The sequence below is a fragment of the Schistocerca serialis genome, chromosome 2 (assembly GCF_023864345.2).
Source record: "Schistocerca serialis cubense isolate TAMUIC-IGC-003099 chromosome 2, iqSchSeri2.2, whole genome shotgun sequence".
In the NCBI taxonomy this organism is placed as follows: Eukaryota; Metazoa; Arthropoda; class Insecta; order Orthoptera; family Acrididae; genus Schistocerca; species Schistocerca serialis.
Genome location: NC_064639.1, coordinates 570,815,307 through 570,838,323, shown reverse-complemented (window position 1 = coordinate 570,838,323; position 23,017 = coordinate 570,815,307). Strand labels below are relative to the sequence as shown.

General features: G+C 42.1%; 1 non-coding gene across 1 annotated transcript; it reads right to left on the bottom strand.

Moving 5' to 3' along the window:
- Positions 1–6,093: 6,093 nt before the first annotated feature.
- Positions 6,094–6,169, bottom strand: Trnas-cga (transfer RNA serine (anticodon CGA)). The gene has a single exon. It is a non-coding gene; the product is annotated as a tRNA-Ser (tRNA).
- Positions 6,170–23,017: the final 16,848 nt, after the last annotated feature.

Here is a 23,017-nt window from a genome sequence, read left to right as displayed (position 1 = left end):
ATGCATTTGATCATTTGCAGCACCACCGATATGGCTGAGTTGCAAGAGACTAACAGGAAAATTGGTGGGAGAAATTATGAACTGCATTGTTCGTGGAAATAGCCATCTAGACGCCTGGAACCCAAGCATAGGTGTTTTAATCAAACGAAACTATACAGTTCGAGTGACTATTCCAAGTCTCAAACTTGTATATATGCAGCCTGAAGCGACGAATGAAAACTTTTAGGCTAAGGCATGAGTGGGAATTTCGATTCAGGAATGAGGTGTGCTAGGGTAGTCCGTGTAGTTGCGCGTAAGCCACTGTGCTAGGTTGGCGTAGTGGTAGGCTCTTCTGTTCACTGAGCAGGAGACCTGTGTTTGAATCCCGGACTTGGCATAAATTTTCATTTCTTTCTTAAGTCTGCATTCATGTCATACATACTTGAGACTTGAAAAGGTCTCCGGAACAATACAGTTGGCCGGCCGCTGTGGCCGAGCGGTTCTAGGCGCTTCAGTCCGGAACCGCGAGTCTGCTACTGTCGCAGGTTCGAACCCTGCCTCGGGCATGATGTGTTTGATGTCCTTAGGTTAGTTAGGTTTAAGTAGTTCTAAGTTCTAGGGGACTGATGACCTCAGATGTCAAGTCCCATAGTGCTCAGAGCCATTTAAACCATTTTTTGAACCATACAGTTTCATTTTTGTTTCAAGTAATCTTAGATATTCGAAACTGCCATTATGAACTCAGTCCTCTGTTCATCTGTAGAAACGGTCTATTCAAGTATGTACTTGTTGTTGTTGTGGTCTTCAGTCCTGAGAATGGTTTGATGCAGCTCTCCATGCTACCCTATCCTGTGCATGTTTCTTCATCTCCCAGTACCTACTGCAACCTACATCCTTCTGAATCTGCTTATTGTATTCATCTCTTGGTCTCCCTCTACGATTTTTACCCTCCACGCTGCCATCCAATGCTAAATTTGTGATCCCTTGATGCCTCAGAACATGTCCTAACGACCGATCCCTTCTTCTCGTCAAGTTGTGCCACAAACTCCTCTTCTCGTCAATTCTATTCAATACCTCCTCATTAGTTATGTGATCTTCCCATCTAATCTTCAGCATTCTTCTGTAGCACCACATTTCAAAAGCTTCTATTCTCTTCCTGCCCAAATTATTTATCGTCCATGTTTCACTTCCATATATGGCTACACTCCATACGAATTCTTTCAGAAACGGCTTCCTGACACTTAAATCTATACTCGATGTTAACAAATTTCTCTTCTTCAGAAACGCTTTCCTTGCCACTGCCAGTCTACATTTTATATCTTCTCTACTTCGACCATTATCAGTTATTTTGCTCCCCAAACAGCAAAACTCGTTTACTACTTTAAGTGTCTCATTTCCCAATCTAATTCCCTCAGCATCACCAGACTTAATTCGACTACATTCCATTATCCTCGTTTTGCTTTTGTTGATGTTCATCTTATACCCTCCTTTCAAGACACTGTCCATTCCTTTCAACTGCTCTTCCAAGTCCTTTGCTGTCCCTGACAGAATTACAATGTCATCGGCGAACCTCAAAGTTTTTATTTCCTCTCCATGGATTTTAATACTTACCCCGAATTTTTCTTTTCTTTCCTTCACTGCTTGCTCGATATACAGATTGAATAAAATAGGGGAGAGGCTACACCCCTGTCTCACTCCCTTCCCAACCACTGCTTCCCTTTCATGCCCCTCGACTCTTATAACTGCCATCTGGTTTCTGTACAAATTGTAAATAGCCTTTCGCTCCCTGTATTTTACCCTTGCCACCTTTAGAATTTGAAAGAGAGTATTCCAGTCAACATTGTCAAAAGCTTTCTCTAAGTCTACAAATGCTAGAAACGTAGGTTTGCCTTTCCTTAATCTTTCGTCTAAGATAAGTCGTAAGGTCAGTATTGCCTCACGTGTTCCAGTATTTCTACGGAATCCAAACTGATCTTCCCCGAGGTCGGCTTCTACCAGTTTTTCCATTCGTCTGTACAGAATTCGTGTTAATATTTTGCAGCCGTGACTTATTAAGCTGATACTTCGGTAATTTTCACATCTGTCAACACCTACTTTCTTTGGGATTGGAATTATTATATTCTTCTTGAAGTCTGAGGGTATTTCGCCTGTCTCATACATCTTGCTCACCAGATGGTAGAGTTTTATCAGGACTGGCTCTCCCAAGGCCGCCAGTAGTTCTAATGGAATGTTGTCTACTTCCGGGTCCTTGTTTCGACTTAGGTCTTTCAGTGCTCTGTCAAACTCTTCACGCAGTATCGTATCTCCCATTTCATCTTCATCTACATTCTCTTCCATTTCCATAATATTGTCCTCAAGTACATCGCCCTTGTATAGACCCTCTATATACTCCTTCCACCTTTCTGCTTTCCCTTCTTTGGTTAGGACTGGGTTTCCATCTGAGCTCTTGATATTCATACAAGTGGTTCTCTTTTCTCCAAAGGTCTCTTTAATTTTCCTGTAGGCAGTATCTATCTTACCCCTACTGAGATAAGCCTCTACATCCTTACATTTGTCCTCTAGCCATCCCTGCTTAGCCATTTTGCACTTCTGTCGATCTCATTTTTGAGACGTTTGTATTCCTTTTTGCCTGCTTCATTTACTGCATTTTTATATTTTCTCCTTTCCCCCAGTGCTGTCAATTGTTCCCTTATGCTCTCCCTGAAACTCTGCACAACCTCTGGTTTAGTCAGTTTATCCAGGTCCTATCTCCTTAAATTCCCACCTTTTTGCAGGTTCTTCAGTATTAATCTACAGTTCATAACCAATAGATTGTGGTCTGAGTCCACATCTGCCCCTGGAAATGTCTTACAATTTAAAACCTGGTTCCTAAATCTCTGTCTTACCATTATATAATCTATCTGATACCTTTTAGTATCTCCGGGATTCTTCCATGTGTACAACCTTCTTTTTTGATTCTTGAACCAAGTGTTAGCTATGATTAAGTTATGCTCTGTGCAGAATTCTACCAGACGGCCTCCTCTTTCATTTCTTACCCCCAATCTATATTCATCTACTATGTTTCCTTCTCTCCCTTTTCCTACTCTCGAATTCCAGTCACCCATGACTATTAAATTTTCGTCCCCCTTCACTACCTGAATAATTTCTTTTATCTCATTATACATTTCATCAATTTCTTCATCGTCTGCAGAGCTAGTAGGCGTATAAACTTGTACTACTGTAGTATGCGTGGGCTTTGTGTCTATCTTGGCCACAATAATGCGTTCACTATGCTGTTTGTAGTAGCTTACCCGTACTCCTATTTTTTTATTCATTATTAAACCTACTCCTGCATTACCCCTATTTGATTTTGTATTTATAACCCTGTATTCACCTGACCAAAAGTCTTGTTCCTCCTGCCACCGAACTTCACTAATTCCCACTATATCTAATTTTAACTTATCCATTTCCCTTTTTAAATTTTCTAACCTACCTACTCGATTAAGGGACCTGACATTCCACGCTCCGATGCGTAGAACGCCAGTTTTCTTTCTCCTGATAACGACGTCCTCTTGAGTAGTCCCCGCCCGGAGATCCGAATGGGGGACTGTTTTACCTCCGGTATATTTTACCCAAGAGGACGCCATCATCATTTAACCATACAGTAAAGCTGCATGCCCTCGGGAAAAATTACGGCTGTAATTTCCCCTTGCTTTCAGCCGTTCGCAGTACCAGCACAGCAAGGCCGTTTTGGTTATTGTTACAGGGCCAGATCAGTCAGTCATCCAAACTGTTGCCCCTCCAACTACTGAAAAGTCTGCTGCCCCTCTTCAGGAAGCACACGTTTGTCTGGCCTCTCAACAGATACCCCTCCGTTGTGGTTGCACCTACGGTACTGCGATCTGTATCGCTGAGGCACGCAAGCCTCCCCACCAACGGCAAGGTCCATGGTTCATGGGGGGGGGGGGGGGGGGAGTATGTACTTAGAGTACTGAAAATTAACTCGCGTGTGTATGAAATTTTAGTCAGCACATCCCACAAGCACAGAAATACTGGAGCATCAGTTTGGCAGCGTAGCGTTCGATCAAAGTATTCATGGCGTAACTTCGATCCATCAGTGTACTTCATCTCTAAGGGCGCACTTTAAGGCTTTCCCAGCAAAGTCGATCGTTTCCCAGTTTCCAGGATTGCCGTCGAGTTAATGCTGTTATTTCCCTTCCATAATATTTCGTCGACTTCCTCAGTTGTCATCCGAACGTTTTTAGCGCAGATATTGTTATATGCAGACGAAAAGAAATCGCAACACCAAGAAGGATGCGCGACGTACACGAAAGTTGGTAGAGGTGTTTCTGTATCTGTAAGATGACGTATACTCAAATTTCACGCCAATCGCATAATAGAGTGGCGCTAGTAGTGCCGCTAAGAGGATACAAATCAAGTTTGCCTTAAATACACGCTGTCATGGTCGTGAGCGTTAGTTACCTTCGAGATTAGACGTGGTGGGTTGGTGTTAGTCAACAATGCCCTTAAGGCGCCGATGGCCCCATCATCAGTACCTCACTGAGTTCGAACGCAGTGATTAATACGCTCAACCCCGCATTGGGGAGCACGACGGTTCAAACCCGCGTCCGGCCATTCAGATTTAGGTGTTCCTTGATTTCCCTAAATCTCTGCGAGCAGGTGGCTGGATGGTTCCTTTTCAAGAGCGAGGCCGATTTCCTTCCTCATTCTTGACGCAATCCGAGCTTGTGCTCTGTCTCTAATGACCTCAATGTCGACGGGAAGTTAAACCCAATCTTCTTTCCTACTCTCTCTCTCTCTCTCTCTCTCTCTCTCTGTCTCCCTCTCCCTCTTTCGTTTATTTACTTTTTAACCAATTCGTGTAATGGCTAAGAGAATAAGAGAAAGTGAATATTCCTTCTGCGGTACTGGAGAAAGACTTGGCAGGAATTCTCAAGAAAACCGGTCTTCAGAAGGCCACATGGTACTACCGAGAGGAAGGACCATCGTGTAAGGCGTGTGGCTCTCGCGCATAGTACAGCAGCTGCAGCAGCAATTTGAGCAGCAGTTGGCGCCGCAGCGACGCAACTAATTGCTGCAAATTACTTCAAGGACAGCTGCAAGGTAGACGTCCTGTAGCGTGCATTCCACTGGTCCCAAAACACCGCTATTTGCGACTTCAGTGGCGTCAAGCAAGAGATCACTGGACAGCACGATGGAAATCTGTTGTGTTTTCTGATGAAAGTTGGTTCTTGCCCGTGCCAGTCATGGCCGTGCGTTTCTTAGTAGGAGACAGCTGAGGGCCTGCAATCAACCTGTCTTCGTGCTAGACACATGGGACCTACACCTGGAGTTACGGTCTGGGGTGCGATTTCGTGTGACGGCAGGAGCACTATAGTGGTTATCACACGCATCGTGAGTGCAAATTTGCGCGTCAGTCTGGCGCTTCAAGCTATTGTGTTGCCATTCATGAACAGTATTCCAGGGGTGCTTCCCAACAAGATAACGCCCGCACACATACCGCTGCTGTAACCCAACATGTTCTACACAGAGTCGACATGTTGCCTTTGCCTGTTCGATCACCAGGTCTGTCTCCAATCGAGCACATATGGGACATCGTTCGACGAAAGCTCCAGCGTCATGCGTAAATAGCGTTAACCGTCCCTATATTGCCCGACCAGGCGCATCAGACATGGAACTCCATCCCACAAACTGACAACTGGAACCTTTACAAAACAATGTATTCGCGTCTGCATGTTTGCATCTAACATTCTGGCTGTTCTTCCGGCTATTAATGTAGCAGCATTTTTTGTTTTCAATGACTTATCTCGCAATGACTTATCTTGCAATGTTAGTTACTTAAATAAACGTATTTCTGAACTTTCATAGGATCTTCCTGCTTTATTTCGCGCTCATAGATAAGGCTGTATTCGGTGGCTGGCAGCTATGTCTCGTACTTCGATTCATTACATCTTTGCCTAATATATAATACTGTATGTCAAAAGCAGTCTGGCAAAATGTGAAAGTCACGGCTAACGTGCTTAAAAAAGCAGAATCTACATAGCTCTTAGAATGAGATTTTCACTCTGCAGCGGAGTGTGCGCTCATATGAAACTTCCTGGCCGATTAAAACTGTGTGCCGGCCGAGGCTCGAACTCGGGACCTTTGCCTTTCGCGGGCAAGTGCTCTACCAACTGAGCTACCCAAGCACGACTCACGCCCCGTCCTCACAGCTTCACTTCTGTCAGTTTTACATAGCTCTTTCCTTGCAGAAATGCACAGAGACCGATTATCTCTTTTAAGAACTTTCTATTTCGTCATCATAAACCTTCCCACTGATAAAATCAGTTACGCCCTTTTTTATAGCCACAGATTTTCATCTCTTACATTCGCTGCTGTTTCATTAGTAGCGTGAACCCATATGTCATAATCAGTAAGAAATCGTCCCAAAAAGCAAGCTAAATTCTTTTCGGAATGGCTGAAACTTTGATATGCATCCGTTTTACATTAGTTCAGCATTTACATATGCGGCACCTTCCTTACACAAAGATTTCGCTTAGTTCACTGTTAATGTAACATCTACTGTACTTTTCCCTCTTACACACCTACGTTATTTGTTATTTCATTCATATCTAAACGGTGATCGTCCAATACTGTATTGTCCACTTTCTAAGCGTTTTCGTATGTGGTTGTAATTTTGGGACGCCCTGTAAGTGAGTCGTTCGCTACAGAAGATTGACAACATTTCTCCTTCCGACTCGTACTTCACCGCAGTATATTTGAAAGTAGACTCCTTACATAAATCTTCACCCTCTTTGGATGTGTTTTCTGTTGTCGGACAATAGCCCTAAACTTTCCATATGTCGTCAACAATGTGTTTACACCCTGCACTCGTACATCCATTATGCATATTTCCGTTAGGGGGAGACACTTTAATTGAAAGTCGCTTGCTCGGCGTCGGCGGATAGATGCGATATTGCAGTGCCTCTGTTGTTTCAGAAGTAAGATGCAATTGCACTGCGCTTCCGAGCAATACAGGCACTGCATTATCGTACAGTACTACAGTCTGAACAAAACTATTTCACTGATCCATTTCTCGAGAAATTTATTACCTTCTCTTATAAAAGAACTAATCGAATCGAGCTTTGTTTAACTAATTAAGGATTTCTTTACACATGTTTCGCTCATTTAATTACTACAAGTGCCGTAATGAAGGTGAGTCTTCGTCCGATGTGGTACAGCCCAAAGTAGGCCTATACATTAACAGGCAGAAATAATCACTGTAAAGTATACTAAAAACCATTTTCGTCTACTTCTCTTTCTCACCTTGATTATCGTGGGAATTCCTTCCAGATTATGTTTTCTCGTAGTAGAAAAGCAGCTTATTTGAAAAAGACTTTACTCTTCGACTTATAGTTGCTGTGTTTACCTAATACTTCATCTCGAACATTTGCTATACCTTACACAGACTGCAATCAGCGACCTATATATTGGTGAGACCTGTCTAACATCAACAGTTTTTTAAACCGTAATATACATCCTTGGCTCAATAAGCCGAGTGACTTGCAAAGTTCTCTTTTACTTTTGTTTGGAATATTTGAGGGTCTCTTATCTCGTGGCTGATGTCTGCTGACACAATGTTAAAGACCTTTCCACAAAAAAAAGCTCTATTCTGAACCACAGACATGGGCACATAATTTATGTGGAAAGTATTTGTAGTTCTAATATTCTGGATATCATTCACTCTAAATTCACTTTTCGCTCGCAGGTTCGAATCCTGCCTCGGGAATGGATGTGTGTGACGTCCTTAGGTCAGTTAGGTTTAAATAATTCTAAGTCTAGGTGACTTATGACGTTGAGTCCCATAGTGCTTAGAGCAATTTCAACCATTTTTTTAAATTCACATTTACTATTAACCACAAATGTTAACAGGCAGCAAATATATTAGCGCTTGGACATGTCTTGTAGACTGCAGGAAGTTCGGTGTTTTCCAATTGGAGAGCATCCACATACTGCTGCTACTACCATTTTTTTCCATCTGGATGCCTAGAAATTTCTCTCAGATTCATTTAATGTGTGCTCTTTTATCATTGTCCTGTTGCCTGGAAAATTCTTTGTTAATTTGGACTTACATACTACGAAATTTTGTAAGATAAAGCGTTACCCTGTTTTGCTGTAAGCATGTTCCAGCATTCTCCTCGTTGTATATCGCATAGAAGTGTTTGGACCCAGTTTATTCGAATTATCAGCAAGCATCACAGTTTTGAAGAGACCTCCAATGTCTTTAAAAATCATTTACGTACGTCAGGAATAGGAGTGGTACAAGTGACAACCTTGAGTAATGCTGGATTAGTGGTGTCCCGCCGGAAATTTAGTTTTATTACTGCAGTAACATTTGTTAATTTGTCGTTCTGTGTTCAGTTATTGAGGTATGACTCCAGTCATCGAAGGTTTATGTTTATAATTCCATTTAAGGATGTATGTTAGCCTTTAAAAAGTTTTACCTGTCTTTAGTGAAAACATAATTACAAACCATCTTCAGTCTACACACAAACAGAAAACAGCGAAATTTCCTGCTCTTTTATCGTGCCAGCTGGCGCCAGCTGACTCCCAGTGTTTACTCATTTAAGCCAAATTGAGCCTCGCTGGTTTTTATCGTCCACATTGCTACATTTTTATTTATTTTTTGTTTTTATTGCAGAGATTAAAAACTCTAATTTAGACAAATCAGAAGATAACTGACTTTTTTCAGAAATCTGGATTAGAGTTAACTGCTGCAATCCGTTTATACCATTCGTTCCGGATCCCACTTCATAGCCCGTAAATCATGCCTGAATAACGACCCATTAATTAGTCGGCGATCATAGCATTAAGCGAAAATAAATGAACAACGAGTCTGTAAGTGACCGCAGAATTTATTAACCGTGCTGTTCGATGTTATCTGCTGCGGGAACAAACCCCTCTGGCAAATGCAGACACAGTGTGACGACATAATTATTGTCGCTTAAAACAATATAAAACATTCCGTCCCAGCAGTGCTGCAAATAAACGAAGCCCACTGAGTAGACTGAGAGCACGGTACACCGCTTTGTTATCTAGCAGGAGAGCAGCTTATGCCACGTTAACCTTCAGTCGACGCTGAGGTCGTTAGGATCGGTGCCTAAGCATGGACTGGACAAGAAAGGGAAAGGAAACTATCCGCTCTCTTTTGAAAGGAATCAGCCCAGCTTTCACCCAAAATAACTTATAAGAGCTAAAGAGCTACAGAAAAACTCATGACCAAACTGGAATGTCAATCACATACCTACGGAAGACCTGCAGGCCGAAAATTTTTAGTATAAGGATTCGCCTTTGTTCTGCCAACCGACTTCCCAAACAGGGCGGAGGAGCGAAGGATGTTTCAGACCTATCTCTTGTCCTTGGTGTGGGAAACTTCCCCTAAAAGGTGGAAGAATCAACAGTCAGTTATAAGTATGCTCAAGGCAATGAAAACCCCTGCATTGAAGACACATGAACTCTAACCACAGGGCATGTGGCCTGTAACTGACAAAGTATCAGGATGATATTTCCAGCGGCCAAATATTCCAGATTAATCCTCCATTCGGATCTCTGGCGGGGGATTGCCAAGGGGGAGGTGATCGTGAGAAAAAGAACGAATAACCAACGAAAATGTAACATTCTACGAGTCAGAACGTGAAGTGTCACAATAAAAACTGTTAAGACATCTTCCATGCTGCGCATTCGAATGGCACTTGTCTGCCTCTAAGATCTGTAGTCACTTATCCGTCTGCTGGGGTAGTACATCTCTGCTTTGGAACTGTAAGTTATATCTTATCAAATCGTACGAGCTTTGATGGGACTCATGCCAATAGGCAAAATTGGTGGCGGAATTGGTTCGTGGGGCCCAGTAGCTAGCAGATGAAGACACACACTTCTCTTCCAGCTGGCGTGACGAGGAACTCCTGTGTCTGCCTCGTAGTATAGACACTTAACATTGTGATAGTGAATTGGGAATATTCAACCGACTGTTTCTGGGTTATGGTGAGATGATTACTGGCTCGCACTCTTGCGCTACATTTACGTGATTGTACGTTATACGGCTTTCCAGGCTACAGTTCTTATCGTGATACATTCTGCAGTCGAGTTTAACATGGGAAATGTAAGGTCTTCGTTCACATTCTGCAGTCGACTTTAACATGGGAAATGTAAGGTCGTCGTTCACACTTCAAAGAAGACGTGCAATCAGCATCCAATTTTATTAGAGTCATCTAACGCTTGAAGAGGTTTATCTCATTTCTCTTCGACTCGTTAAATAATATTTCGGCCGTTAATGAAGTCGTGCGGCGATTTTCTTCCGTCTGTTGTATCCGAATGGTAATGTAAAGACATATAAGCCATTGAAATGGACTTGTGTGTGAAATATGGTATCTTGTATTTAAGTATCGAACATCGTAATACGTGTGAGCGTAATTTAGGATTTTTTCCAGTTTAATTTTTCAGTTAATAATGATTCAGACTTCCATATGTGTTTACTGATGAACTGCCTTACCGAAATGTGGTACGTTAGTTCTGGTTGCGCGTAAAGCCGTAAAGAAATAACCTGCATTAAAAAGAGATTACTGTTTTATTAAATTAAGTTGATAACACAGTTGAAATTCAAGTCGCCAGCCAGCGAAGACGTCGACATGATTTATGTTGCCACAATGGCTTAGGGTTTTTCAAAATGGAAGTTGTTGTTGAACACAGAAAACAAAAACATTCGAATAGCGAATAGCACGTATTGCATTTAAAGAGGCAATTATTTCACGTGAACAGTTAGCAGCTGCGTGAGGTTTATTGTAAGGATTATTCACACTTCAACAAAAAAAAAAAAAATATATTAGCATCAATTCGTTTCCGAGAGTTCCGGAAACTGATGAGATTGTTGAAGTTTTCCCGGCGTATTGAATGATCGATGAAATTTCGGAAAAATCTTGGCCCCAGCGAAAACTTTCTGGGATTCTGTAATTAAAGAATCTGTGGAGATAGGCCTAGTGCAAAATCTTATAAATCGTGATGGCAGTTTTCAACTCGACAAGGCTTGGGACCCGGTGGTATCTCTAATTTCCTCTGAGAGAAGACATTTTATTCATAATGACACGTCTGGCGACATCTGACGTTTGTTTTTAGCGACGCAGGCGCAATCCGACAGAGGGCGGACATGTAGTTTTCACCTTTACGCATGCACCGGGGCGCCACAGATTGAACAGTAGCTCCAGAGGGCGCGGATTTCAATAGAGGACGCTCCTGTGACGCAGGCCAATGCGCATGCGTGTTCCCGCCAATTTTTTGCTATAAAGATGACTCCGGGAACTTGCAGTCTCCAGTGACGGACACTCACCTGAAGATGGCTGGACGATTGCCAGCCGAAATACCGTGGCAAGAAGTCTACATGGTTCAAATGGCTCTGAGCACTATGGGACTCAACTGCTGTGGTCGTAAGTCCCCTAGAACTTAGAACTACTTAAACCTAACTAACCTAAGGACATCACACACATCCATGCCCGAGGCAGGATTCGAACCTGCGACCGTAGCGGTCGTGCGGTTCCAGACTGTAGCGCCTTTAACCGCTCGGCCACTCCGGCCGGCGAAGTCTACATGATCCGGCTGCAATCCCGAAATCTCATCGATCAGTTCCGGGAACCGTACATAAAATTGGAATAGAGGTCAGCATAAACATCATTTCCGACCTTTTTATTGCTCATGAAAACCGCACATTGCATGTTGTACCACCATACAACGAGACATTCAGAGTTGGTGGTCCAGATTGCTGTACACACCGGTACCTCTTATACCCAGTAGCACGTCCTCTTGCATTCATGCATGCCTGTATTCGTAATGACATACTATCCAAAAGTTCATCAAGGCTCTGTTGGTCCAGATTGTCCCACTCCTCAACGGCGATTGGGCGTAGATCCCTCAGAGAGGTTGGTGGGTCACGTCGTCCATAAACGGCACTTTTCAATCTATCCCAGGCATGCTCGATAGGGTTCATGTCTAGAGAACACGCCGGCCACTTTAGAATAGCGATGTCGTTATCCTGGAGGAAGTCATTAAGAAGATGTGCACGATGGGCGCGTGAATTGGCGTCCATGAAGACGAATGCCTCGCCAATATGCTGCCGATATGGTTGCTCTATCGGTCGGAGGATAGCATTCACGTATCGTACAGCCGTTACGGCGCCTTCCATGACCACCAGAGACGTACGTCGGCCCCACATAATGCCACCCCAACACAGCAGGGAACCTCCACCTTGCTGCACTCGCTGGACAGTGTGTCAAAGGCGTTCAGCGTGACCGGGTTGCCTCCAAACACGTCTCCAACGATTGCCTGGTTGAAGGCTTATGCATCAGTCGTCGGTGAAGAGAACGTGATGCCAATCCTAAGCAGTCCATTCGGCATGCTTTTGGGTCCATCTCTACCAGACTGCATGGCGTCTTGGTAGCAAAGATGGACCTCACCATGGACGTTGGGAGTGAAGTTGAGCATCATGAAGCCTATTGCGCACAGTTTTACTCGTTACACGACATCCTGTGGGTGCACGAAAAGTATTATTCAACATGGTCGCTGTCGGGGTTCCTCCAAGCAATAATCCGTAGGTAGCGGTCATCCACTGCAGTAATAGTCCTTGGGGGCCTGAGCGAGGCATGTCATCGACAATTCCTGTATCTCAGTATCTCCTCCATGTCCGAACAACATCGCTTTGGTTCACTCCGAGACGATTGGACCCTTCCCTTGCTGAGAGCCCTTCCTGGCACAAAGTAACAATGCGGACGTTATGGAACCGCGGTACTGACCGTCTAGGCATGGTTGAACTACAGACAACACGAGCCATGTACCTCCTTCCTAGTGGAATGACTGGAATTGATCGTCTGTCGGATCCCCTCCGTCTAATAAGCGCTGCTCATGCGTGGTTGTTTACATCTTTGGGCGGGTTTAGTGACATCTCTGAACAGTCATAGAGACTGTGTCTGTGATACACTATCCACAGTCAACGTATATCTTCTGGAGTTTCTGGAACCGGGATGATGCAAAACTTTCCTGATGTGTGTAGTTTACGTTTTGACATAGTTAAAGCTTGTGAAACTCTTTTTAAGTATTCCGTTGAGTTTTGCGAAAATTCTTGCCACTATGAAAGTTAAAATTGCTTTTATTCACACAAGAGGCCGATGTTGTACAAAAGAGTAATATTTCAGGGCATAAAAACTGGGTCATAGTCTCTTAAGAACTCAATGGTTAAAACAGAAAGTGGTGGTAGGCTTTCAACTGGCGTTCCCTTCCAGGATTTCTTACTTTCAAGTATCTTCTAATTTATTCTGGTGATTTTCCTTGTCTATTTTCACAGGACATTTTTTTTATTTTATGTAAATTCTGTTAGTGCATTGCTAAGATTAATACTTTGTCCCAGAATTCTGATTTTTCTTGATGTTCCTTATGTGTAACATCGATTATTTGTGGATGTTTCATTGCATGCAATCGTTATTTTGCTACGTAGTTGCTTCTTAACGCTTGTGAGATTAATACATGCATCAAACAGCTTCACTGAGAACAGAGTTAGTTACTTTTAACAGGGCTAACCATTCATATTTGCTTATTAATTAGTTTAATACTGAAATACCTCTAAGGTTTCTAGCTTATTTTTGGCATTTAGTGAAAGTGATGTGAGCTCTCTTTTTATACGTGTCATACTTCATATTTGTACACTGGATACTTTTCAAACAGAATTATGCAGTAGTCGATATGTTACACCACAGAGGTTCTGAGTACAAGCAAAATGGTCTTTGGTTGTCAGTAGCATTACCATTCCCAGTGAAGCATTCAGACAAAAGTAAGTGAGAGAGTCGGGTGTCGATTACGCTGCTGAGCGGCGTGGAAAAGGCTAACACAGAGGATGTTACTTTTATGGAAATATAATTTTGTAAAGACTGGTTTGAAAAGCGTGAAGATATTCAGGTGATGTCGTTACACTGCTTCCTGTGCATAATTTATCTTAAGCTTGAGAAAGGCAAAACTTTAGCAATATTTTTCTTTATTGGTCTGAGTCAGTTATTTTGATTGTCGAGAGGTGATTAAGCAAAGTCACGTGCTCACATAGCTTGGAATCAGAGTCACAAATTCACCACTTCCTTCGCCGTTTCAGCAACGTATTATATATCAGAGTAATTTTAGATATAAAAAAGTGAATTTTATGAAGATGGTTGTTAACTGTTAAGGAATCAGAGTTTCACAATACAGTTTTTGAATGCTAGTCTCTTTTCAGTGATTCAGTAAGTTGAGTTTCTTCCACTGTCTCCTCACGAAAATGTGGTTTTATAATTGTATGTCGCCACATTGCACTGAGCAGAAGACAGTCACTTAAAACATAAAACATAACGTACACAGCATAGTTGCTTTTCCTTGCATTGCATTCGGCAAAGTTTTTCTTTAGCTGGTTTTCCGCTGAGCTATATTTTAATATTCATCACTTACGAACAGTACCGTGTTCCCATCGCCACAAGGAAAGTCTTGAAATTTTGTTACGGCCAATTCAACATTAAAGTCAGGATGCAATAAGTTCATTTACAGGTGTGAGTTGTATTTCAAAATTATCATCAGTGTCAGTTTAGTTAAATTTTAGTTCAGATTTCATTTCTCTGTCAGCTTATCTTATTCTTACAGTACAGTGTTACATGTCCGATGCGCACCATTAATGTGTGGAGTTTTACTTACTCAGCCTACAAACGTAAGATTTACTGGGTATTTCACAAAAGGATTTTGGACATTTATTCTTTCAAATTTCGGTTTGTAATTTTGTGTAGAATTTTTATTCTGTTAGTTTGTATGTTGGAATTATAAGATACTCACTATGACGTCACACACTGTAGCACTGCTCACTGCGCTGTACAACGTACACATTCACAGGATAGCTTATTTAGTGCAAAGTTTTAAGTTTCCAGTTACGAGTATTTTTGTAATAGCTCTATATGATACTGTTATATAGATTCAGATGAATTTGGCGACTTTTTTTATCAGATAGCTTTTACGTAGGCACATCACTTGCCTGCAATTTCTGTGATTACTGTACCTCAGTTGTGAAGCTATCATGAAATAAGGTTTGTGTATGTGTCTTCCATGTTCTCTCTATTGGATTACTGAATACAAGGAGGTTTCCTGAGTGTTTGCTGCAGTTTAACTACAGACTGGTATTGTCTCACATAGAAGGTCAGCTGCAGTTTTAAAATCTTGAGTAGAGAAAAATTTTAAAAATCAGTAATATTTCAAAGCGGATTTTAACGCTTTTGTGCAAGTGAAATGATAACCTTGTAAGTTTATTAACATTTTCGTAGTGGCAATATTACATGGGACTCAAATTAAAGCATTATGATTCAAGGGAGCAGTTAATTTCACTAAGGTTTCTATGAGAAAGTTGTGTGACTTTTTGCCGCCAGTTCTGCTTCAGATCAGCTAAATTTTTGGTTGGGTTGCCATCTTCTTTTCTTAGTACAGTGCTTATGTAATTGGAGTTTAAAGAATATCCTGAAAAAAACGTTTTTAATGCAACAGACTGCAGCCTATGAAATTTGTTATGTGTCATGTAACATGCAATGGTAATCTTTGCCTAGAAACATGTGAGACAGAATCCACGGATGATAATTGTACAGTGTTAAAAAATATCTCTAGCCAGATACATTCAGTTTTTCTGTAAGACACGCCGGCCGTTTTGGCCGGAACCGCGCTGCTGCTACGGTCGCAGGTTCGAATCCTGCCTCGGTCATGGATGTGTGTGATGTCCTTAGGTTAGTTAGGTTTAAGTATTTCTAAGTCGAGGGGACTGATGACCGCAGATGTTAAGTCCCATAGTGCTCAGAGCCATTTGAACCATCTGTAAGGCAAATGACTGAAAGAAGGAAGTGCCGACTTCACCTTATCTTATTTTCTCTTATCTTGGGTATGGGAAGATGAATAGATGAGTTTCCGATCCGTATATTGTGTAAATCGTGCCGTTTACATATTTAACGAAGCAAGTCGAATGTTCAGATTTTTCTTGATGAAGTCTGGTTATACATAAGTTACCACTTTCGTGTGGGAATAATAGCAATCTTTTACACTATCAATTAGCCTTTAGCCAGTGACGAAGTGCAATAACCAACAGGGCTCGGAAATATCGTGAATAAAAGGAACTAAAATAATTAACATAGTTATTGCTTGACGTGCATTAGTTATCTAATTAGACAGTGCCAACGCATTTGCAGCGTGTCTTTCTCGAAGCAAACCGTTAATCATTGCATAATTTAGCAAGGTTTAAATATTTCTCTTACAATTGATCTGCCAGGAGGAAATACGTTACAATCGGCAGCGCGCGACTGGGCGAATTGCATGTACGTGTATTACGTATAATCTCTTTATTGCGTGAAATGCCTTGACGCAACGCCTAATAAGAGGAAAAACATGCAAATTAATCCTAGGAGACGAAAGAATAAAAAAGGAATATCCATTTGTATTTCCTTGGAGAGAACATAATTTCAAAACAAATAAATGGTTTTCCGGCAATCACCGCAAAAATATCAGGTAAGGACATCCTTGCTTTATCTCATCCGTTCACATACCAAGAATTTCAAGGTTCCACAGTGGACATGCCAAATAACGTCAATAATTTTGCTAATATGAAGTTCTGAGAATTTTAATTGCAACCTTTGTCGAACTATCGTGGATCGGAACATCAAGATTTCCGTTATTTCATTTCCTGCAGTTATAATGCCGGTACGATCTTGGTTTGCTTTGTAATGTGGCGTGCCTCTTCTCGAAAGTTCAGAAGGAATTTCATTAGTGCCAACTACAGAACTACTTAAACTCACGCAAACCCAGCTTGAGTTACTAACATTAGTTTTGAAAATTATTAACTGTGTTATGACGAAAATCGGCAAATTGGACAATATAGATCCGTACAAGAAGCACTAAACTAAGAAAACCTGTAAAACGGCATTATGGAGGAGCCGAATGTTGAAATTACAGACGAGGCAGCAACTGAGACAGAAGTACAAGTACTTTTGCCCCCCCCCCCCCCCCCAATAAACGAAGCAATTCAGAAATCACTTGCACATGCATGCTACATTAAATTAAAATAACTTCGCATAAGAGAAATCATGTCAAATTAAAACATTAGCCGAGCTATGTAGACAACAATAGTATCTAATGAAAAATAATTTTGAACGTTCAGAGCTCAGACTTGCAGATGAAAGAGAATTTTGATCAGTTCGTGAAGGAACAATCCGATCAGATCAACGCAAATTTCGCGAGAATGCGTCCCGACGTACGACCTTTAAAAGAAGGGTGTAAAAGTATCCCGCACACAAAAAACAACCATCAATGAAGTGGGTGCATTGAAGATGGCGAAAACCACGATGGAAACAACACAGCTTCAGCTCACAACTGAATTTCAGTGTTTAACTTTGGAGCAAGAGGGTAAGACGAAAGAAAATTTTGACAGGCAATGCCAGGAACTTGCATATGGCTTTTTGTCCTCGTTAAGGTAGCAACAGACGCACATTAACGAGTCGCGCAGCACTGAATAGCGTACTGCTGCACAAAGTGTAGGCCAAGAAGTGGGGTGCGAGTGTAGCGCCTATAGTGATACAGCAAAGAATGAATTAACACAAATAAAAACTGAGGTAAAGTGGTAAATAACGCTGTGGCGTGAAGAAGTAAACGCTCAGGTCAATAGCCTGCAGCGAGGAATAGCAGCGATAAAGTGCTGTGCAAACTTGTCACCCATAGGTAAATCCGCGAGTGAAGCATTTGGAAATGCTCCTTTATATGATCAGCAGAGTAGAGAGGAGACGGAGTAGGTCAGTACCTACAGGAATATTAAATTGATCATGTAGGGACAGGACCGACATTATCTTCTATGCTGCTAGAAGAATGTCTTTTAAAGTATAGATAGTTTCAAATGTTTGTACTACAGAAAATGTCACCTCACCCGGTTTTATTCAAAAGAGAGTTTAGGGGATGTGCAATCCCAAACACGAAATGATCAGCAAAAGATTATATTCATCACATCTTATATACGAAGCCCTTACAAAGAATTCGAAAGAGCTTTCTTTAAAAAGTATTCGTCAGTGTCTATAACATGAAACACGCCATTTTAAGAAAATACTTGAAGCATTATTTAAATAAAACGAGGTACTGGGACGAATCCATGTCTCACATAAACGATCTCCAACTCTTAAACTCCAAGTTATCACCTCATATCAAAGAGAAACTAATTCATGCAGAGGAGGCGAATCTACGTCAGTTTATATCTGTTGTTGATCAACTGGATCTGATCCACGAAGAATTAAAAGGTGTCTTTGGCAAAGTCGCTAGGCAGCAGACAGTAGCCGACGGTGTGCATAACAATAGTAGCAGGAATTCCAGGTACCGCGGCGCACAGCCGTACAGCACACCTGCGAATTTAAACAGAACGCAACATTAAAACGATACTCCACTTTTTGTGAAAAAGAGGAGGAACGAATGCTGGTTCAGTCCAGGGTATAACAACCCTAAGCAACACGATAATGGAAATACTAACTGGCTAAACAGGCACAATAATTCGTGGGGGCAACCCAAACCCAAGAATACGGTACTGCCCAAATGTGAGTGATTGGGGGAGGCCTAATCAAAAAAATAACAAAAACTGATCACAACCGCAAACTCAATCCGTAAGAGTAGTGGAGGTGACAGAAGATCACAGTCCACTGACCTCAAGGTGGTCAACGGACTAAACACGACTGTACATAGCTCTCTGGCGCATGTCACAGAATGGGGTGAGGGCAGCAGACAAGATCGAAGATCGCAGCATAAATATGCTGAGCTACAGTGATGACATAGATGTCTAGGACGAACTTTGCAATGACACTGGCTCATGCTCCAAGCAAACTCAGTATATGGTCCAGCTAGCAGGTAATTCAATGGTGGAAGGTGTTCTCACTATTATAGTAACAGACACAGGTGCAAAAGTGAACACACTGTATACTCTCTTTGCCGGTGCAAATCTGCAAGCTTTCGGAAGCTGTTAGTGTGAAACCACAAAGTGTGCAATGGCAGGTGCAGATTAATCTGAATGTAGGAAGTAGGCAATGAAATGCACATTCCTCATAGTCGAAGGGCTAACTGTGAGCTGCATAATAGGTTTAGAATTTGTGTGAGAGGAACAGCGTCACTCACATTTCACATGATAAATGGATTTTGACGGTTGATGATGGGGAAGTCATTGTCCACCTTCCGAAAACTGAAGCATGCATAGCAGGCACTGCCAAAGTAATAGAGAAGGACTATAACTAGAACTGCATTCAGAGTAAATCATCACATTGAAGATGTCTTGATGTAATACAGCAAGCCGAACTGGACAACCTGTTATGGAAATGCAGTACTGTCTTTTCCAAAAAAACCTGTTATAATTAAAGAACACAAATACAACATGATAGTATTCCCAAATGTTATATTGCTCATCTACTTACACCATCCCGTGAACGAAAAGATAAATGTGAAGGCGCAAATAGGAAAATAATGCACTGGAAGGTGGCTGAGATATCGCTTTCACCATTAATAGTCCCTAACTGGCACTGGGTAAACCAAATGCCCACTGTGAACTAAGGCCCCAATATACTTCGTCAAATCATACAACAACGAATAATTAAATCCATTGCTCCAACTGCAACGAGGGGATGAGTCGTGGGAACGAAAGATCAGGCAACCTGTGATTACACTGAAAGAATGTGTATAAAAAAAGAAAATGTAGCGGCACCACCGTGTAAGATAGGAAAAAGTTAGATTCGCTGAAATATTTCTGGTCGCACAAGTTACATCCAGGTGCAGGCCTGTTGACAATAACTTACGCTTACCAGAACCGCTGAAAAGAGTAAACGCATCATTTTGCATGGCGCAAGTGACAGGCAGTAGGGGCCCACTTGCCCAACCTAGGTGTTATGAGTACGTGACTCAAACGGCAAGTTAGCAAAACAGAGGTGCACAGCCGCATATAAATAGGTGCCGGTTTTCTAAAGTGGGGTATTCAAGTGTGGCAGCTCTCCTGGTTCGACCCTCCTAAAATGTAAGATGAGATACTGAGCTGTAGGAATTCGGTTTACTTTTGTAGTTAAATGTTTTGTTTCTGTGGGATTTTATAGGTTGAAATGGGACTAACTGGGAACAAAAGAAACAAAATGGCAGAGTCAGGAACGCGAGGTGTGTCGGAACCAGAAGTGGTACCGATTTTTTTGGAAAAGGTTGCACAATTGACAGCGGACAATACACAGTTGAGAAGTGAATTATCATTTAGGAGTGAGCGGGAAACCACATCTGATCAGTCGTTGTTGCCTAGGGTGCCGCAACAGGAGATTGATCCAGATGCCGCGAGTTTGATTATTCCATTTTCTGGCAAGGCATCTGAGGATGTGCGATCGTTTGTGGAGGACTTGGAAACTTCAGCTGTGATGAATGGTTGGTCTGATGAACAGTTGTTACATGTAGCCATGATTAGATTAACAGATGAAGCGAAGACATATGTAAGATGTACTCAGACCTTAAGGAGGGCAGGACAGTCTAAGCAGTTGAAAGAGGGGCTTTTACAGAGGTACAAGAAACAGAATAGCGCTCGGTACTTTAGGGAGAGGTTGAGTACGATGACGAAGAGACAGGGGGAGACAGTAGAGAAATTTGTGGACAGAATAAGAGAAATTAACGAGTATACTTACGAGTTTGGACAGAGTGATGAAGCGAATGGTGTTCTGTTGCAGGAGGCCGAGCAAAGGACACTTGAAGTATTTTTGAGGGGGCTACCGGAGCATGTGCCGCGGAAAGTGCGTGAACGGACTCCGAAAGATTTGTATTCGGCCATTCAGCTGGCAATCCAATATGAGGAAATAGACATGGCAACGGGGTACATAATAAGCAAACAGTGTTTACAGCGGGTATAAAATGTTGTGAGTGTGTTCATACATGATGTACAGAGGCACTGTACCCAGTCACAAAGGAATAGAGGAAGGGGTGGAAATCAGCAGTGTGGAGGATGGAGAAATGGAGTTAGTAGAGGTGGACAACCGTTAAACGGCAGAGGGGGCCCAAGACCTACCTAAGGGAGCTCCCATTTAATTTTAATGGTACAAACACGTATGCTGAGATGGAATGTTCAGTGGTAGGATCCATAGGAGCTAAGAAGTTCAAGATTTTGTTGGACCCAGGGGTGCAAGTGTCAGTGGCTACTAAGAGTTTAATGGGATGAAGGAAGTTAGACCAACCACATTATAGGTTGCATGGAGTGGGGGATAAGAAGGTCACACCTTTGGGGTCAGTGACAGGGAAAGTCAGATTTGATGCACGCTTGGAGGCTAGGGCTACAACATGATCCTAGGAGTAGATTTCTTGCATCAACATCTTATCAAATATTACCTTGGACAACGAATTGTGGAACTTGGTGGCATGTTATTTCAGCTAGGAGAAACTGTTGTCAATGCCGAGCTGTTGCGAGGGGCATTCAACGTAATGAACAAACCAATTGAGCTGCGTGCATTAGCATTAAGGCTTAATTCGCATGAGTCTGTGTCTGTGTCGCTTTGGGCAAGTGTATAGTCAGATCTACCTGTGGGTAAGATATGTGTTACTGAACAATTTGAGGATAATGAAGTTTTGGATCCATTAGGTTGATTTGTGAAACGTATTGTACACGTACAAGAGGGAAATGATGGGCTAGTAGTCCCCGTGAACGTGGATAATTTTAGCGCTGTAGACGCGAATTTGGGAAAAGGAGTTTTAGTAGCGAATTTTGAAGTACCAGGTGACGAAGACTGGTGTTCGAGAAGTAAGCGTAGCGATCAGTCCCTAACTGTCGATAGAACTGCATTGCATAACAAAGTTAAGCATTTGAAAGAAGGAGAAAAAAGCATATGGAAGAAGTGTTTTGGGAATTTAACGATTTGTTTTTTCCGCGAGAGCCGTCAGCAGCAACTCCATTCGTTCAACATTGGATACCAACAGGAAACGAAGCTCTTGTTTACCTTAAACCATAAAGAATACCGAGGTATTTGCAGCTGATTGTGGAGGATTTCATTGATCAGCAACTTATAGAGCATAGTAATTGTGCCTAAAATTTCTATAGATGGAACTAAGAAATACAGGTTCTGTTTTGACTACCGATACCTCAATAATAAGACAGTAACGGATGCATACCCCATTCCAAACATATCGGAAACTTTGGATCACTTAGGGCAGTGCCAGTACTTTTCTACAATGGATTTGACAAGTGGTTACCATCAGTTAGAAGTGGCTCCAGAGGATCGTCTAAAAACTGCTTTCTCTACTCCTGGAGGACATTAACAGTACATCAGAATGCCATTCGGTTTTAAAAATGCTCCAGCAACGTTTCAGAGGTTGCTAGACAGTGTGTTGAGGGGTTTGAAGCCACGGCAGTGTCTTGACTAGTTGGATGACATTATAGTGTTTTCAAGTAGTATGGAGCAGCATAGACAGCGGTTAACGTAAGTCTTCATGAGGTTAAGAGCAGCTCGTTTGACGTTGAGCCTGGCGAAGTGTCGTTTTGCATTGGTAGAAGTGAAATATTTAGGTCATATCTCCAGTAAGGACGGAGTGCGATCAGATCAGAGGTTGGTAGAGGCTGTAAGGGATTTTCGGGAGCCGAAAATAGTTAAGGAAGTGCAATCATTCGTCGGAATTTGCAATTTCTATAGAAAGTTCGTGAAGGGTTTTGCAGATTTAGCACAGCCATTGATGCAATTGGTACGGAGGGGTGTGAAATTTGAGTGGACAGAAGAGAGTCAGAAAGCGTTTGACAAACTGAAAGAAGTGTTAACATGAATTCCAGTTCTTGTGTTTCCAGAATTTCAAAAGGGAATTTATTCTAGCATGCAATGCATCGAATCAAGCATTAGGGTGTGTTCTTGGTCAGGAAATTGATGAGAAAGAACATCCTGTAGCCTATGTGTCTAGGCAGTTGAATGCATCAGAGAGGAATTACTCAACAACACAGAGGGAGATGCTTAACGTAATC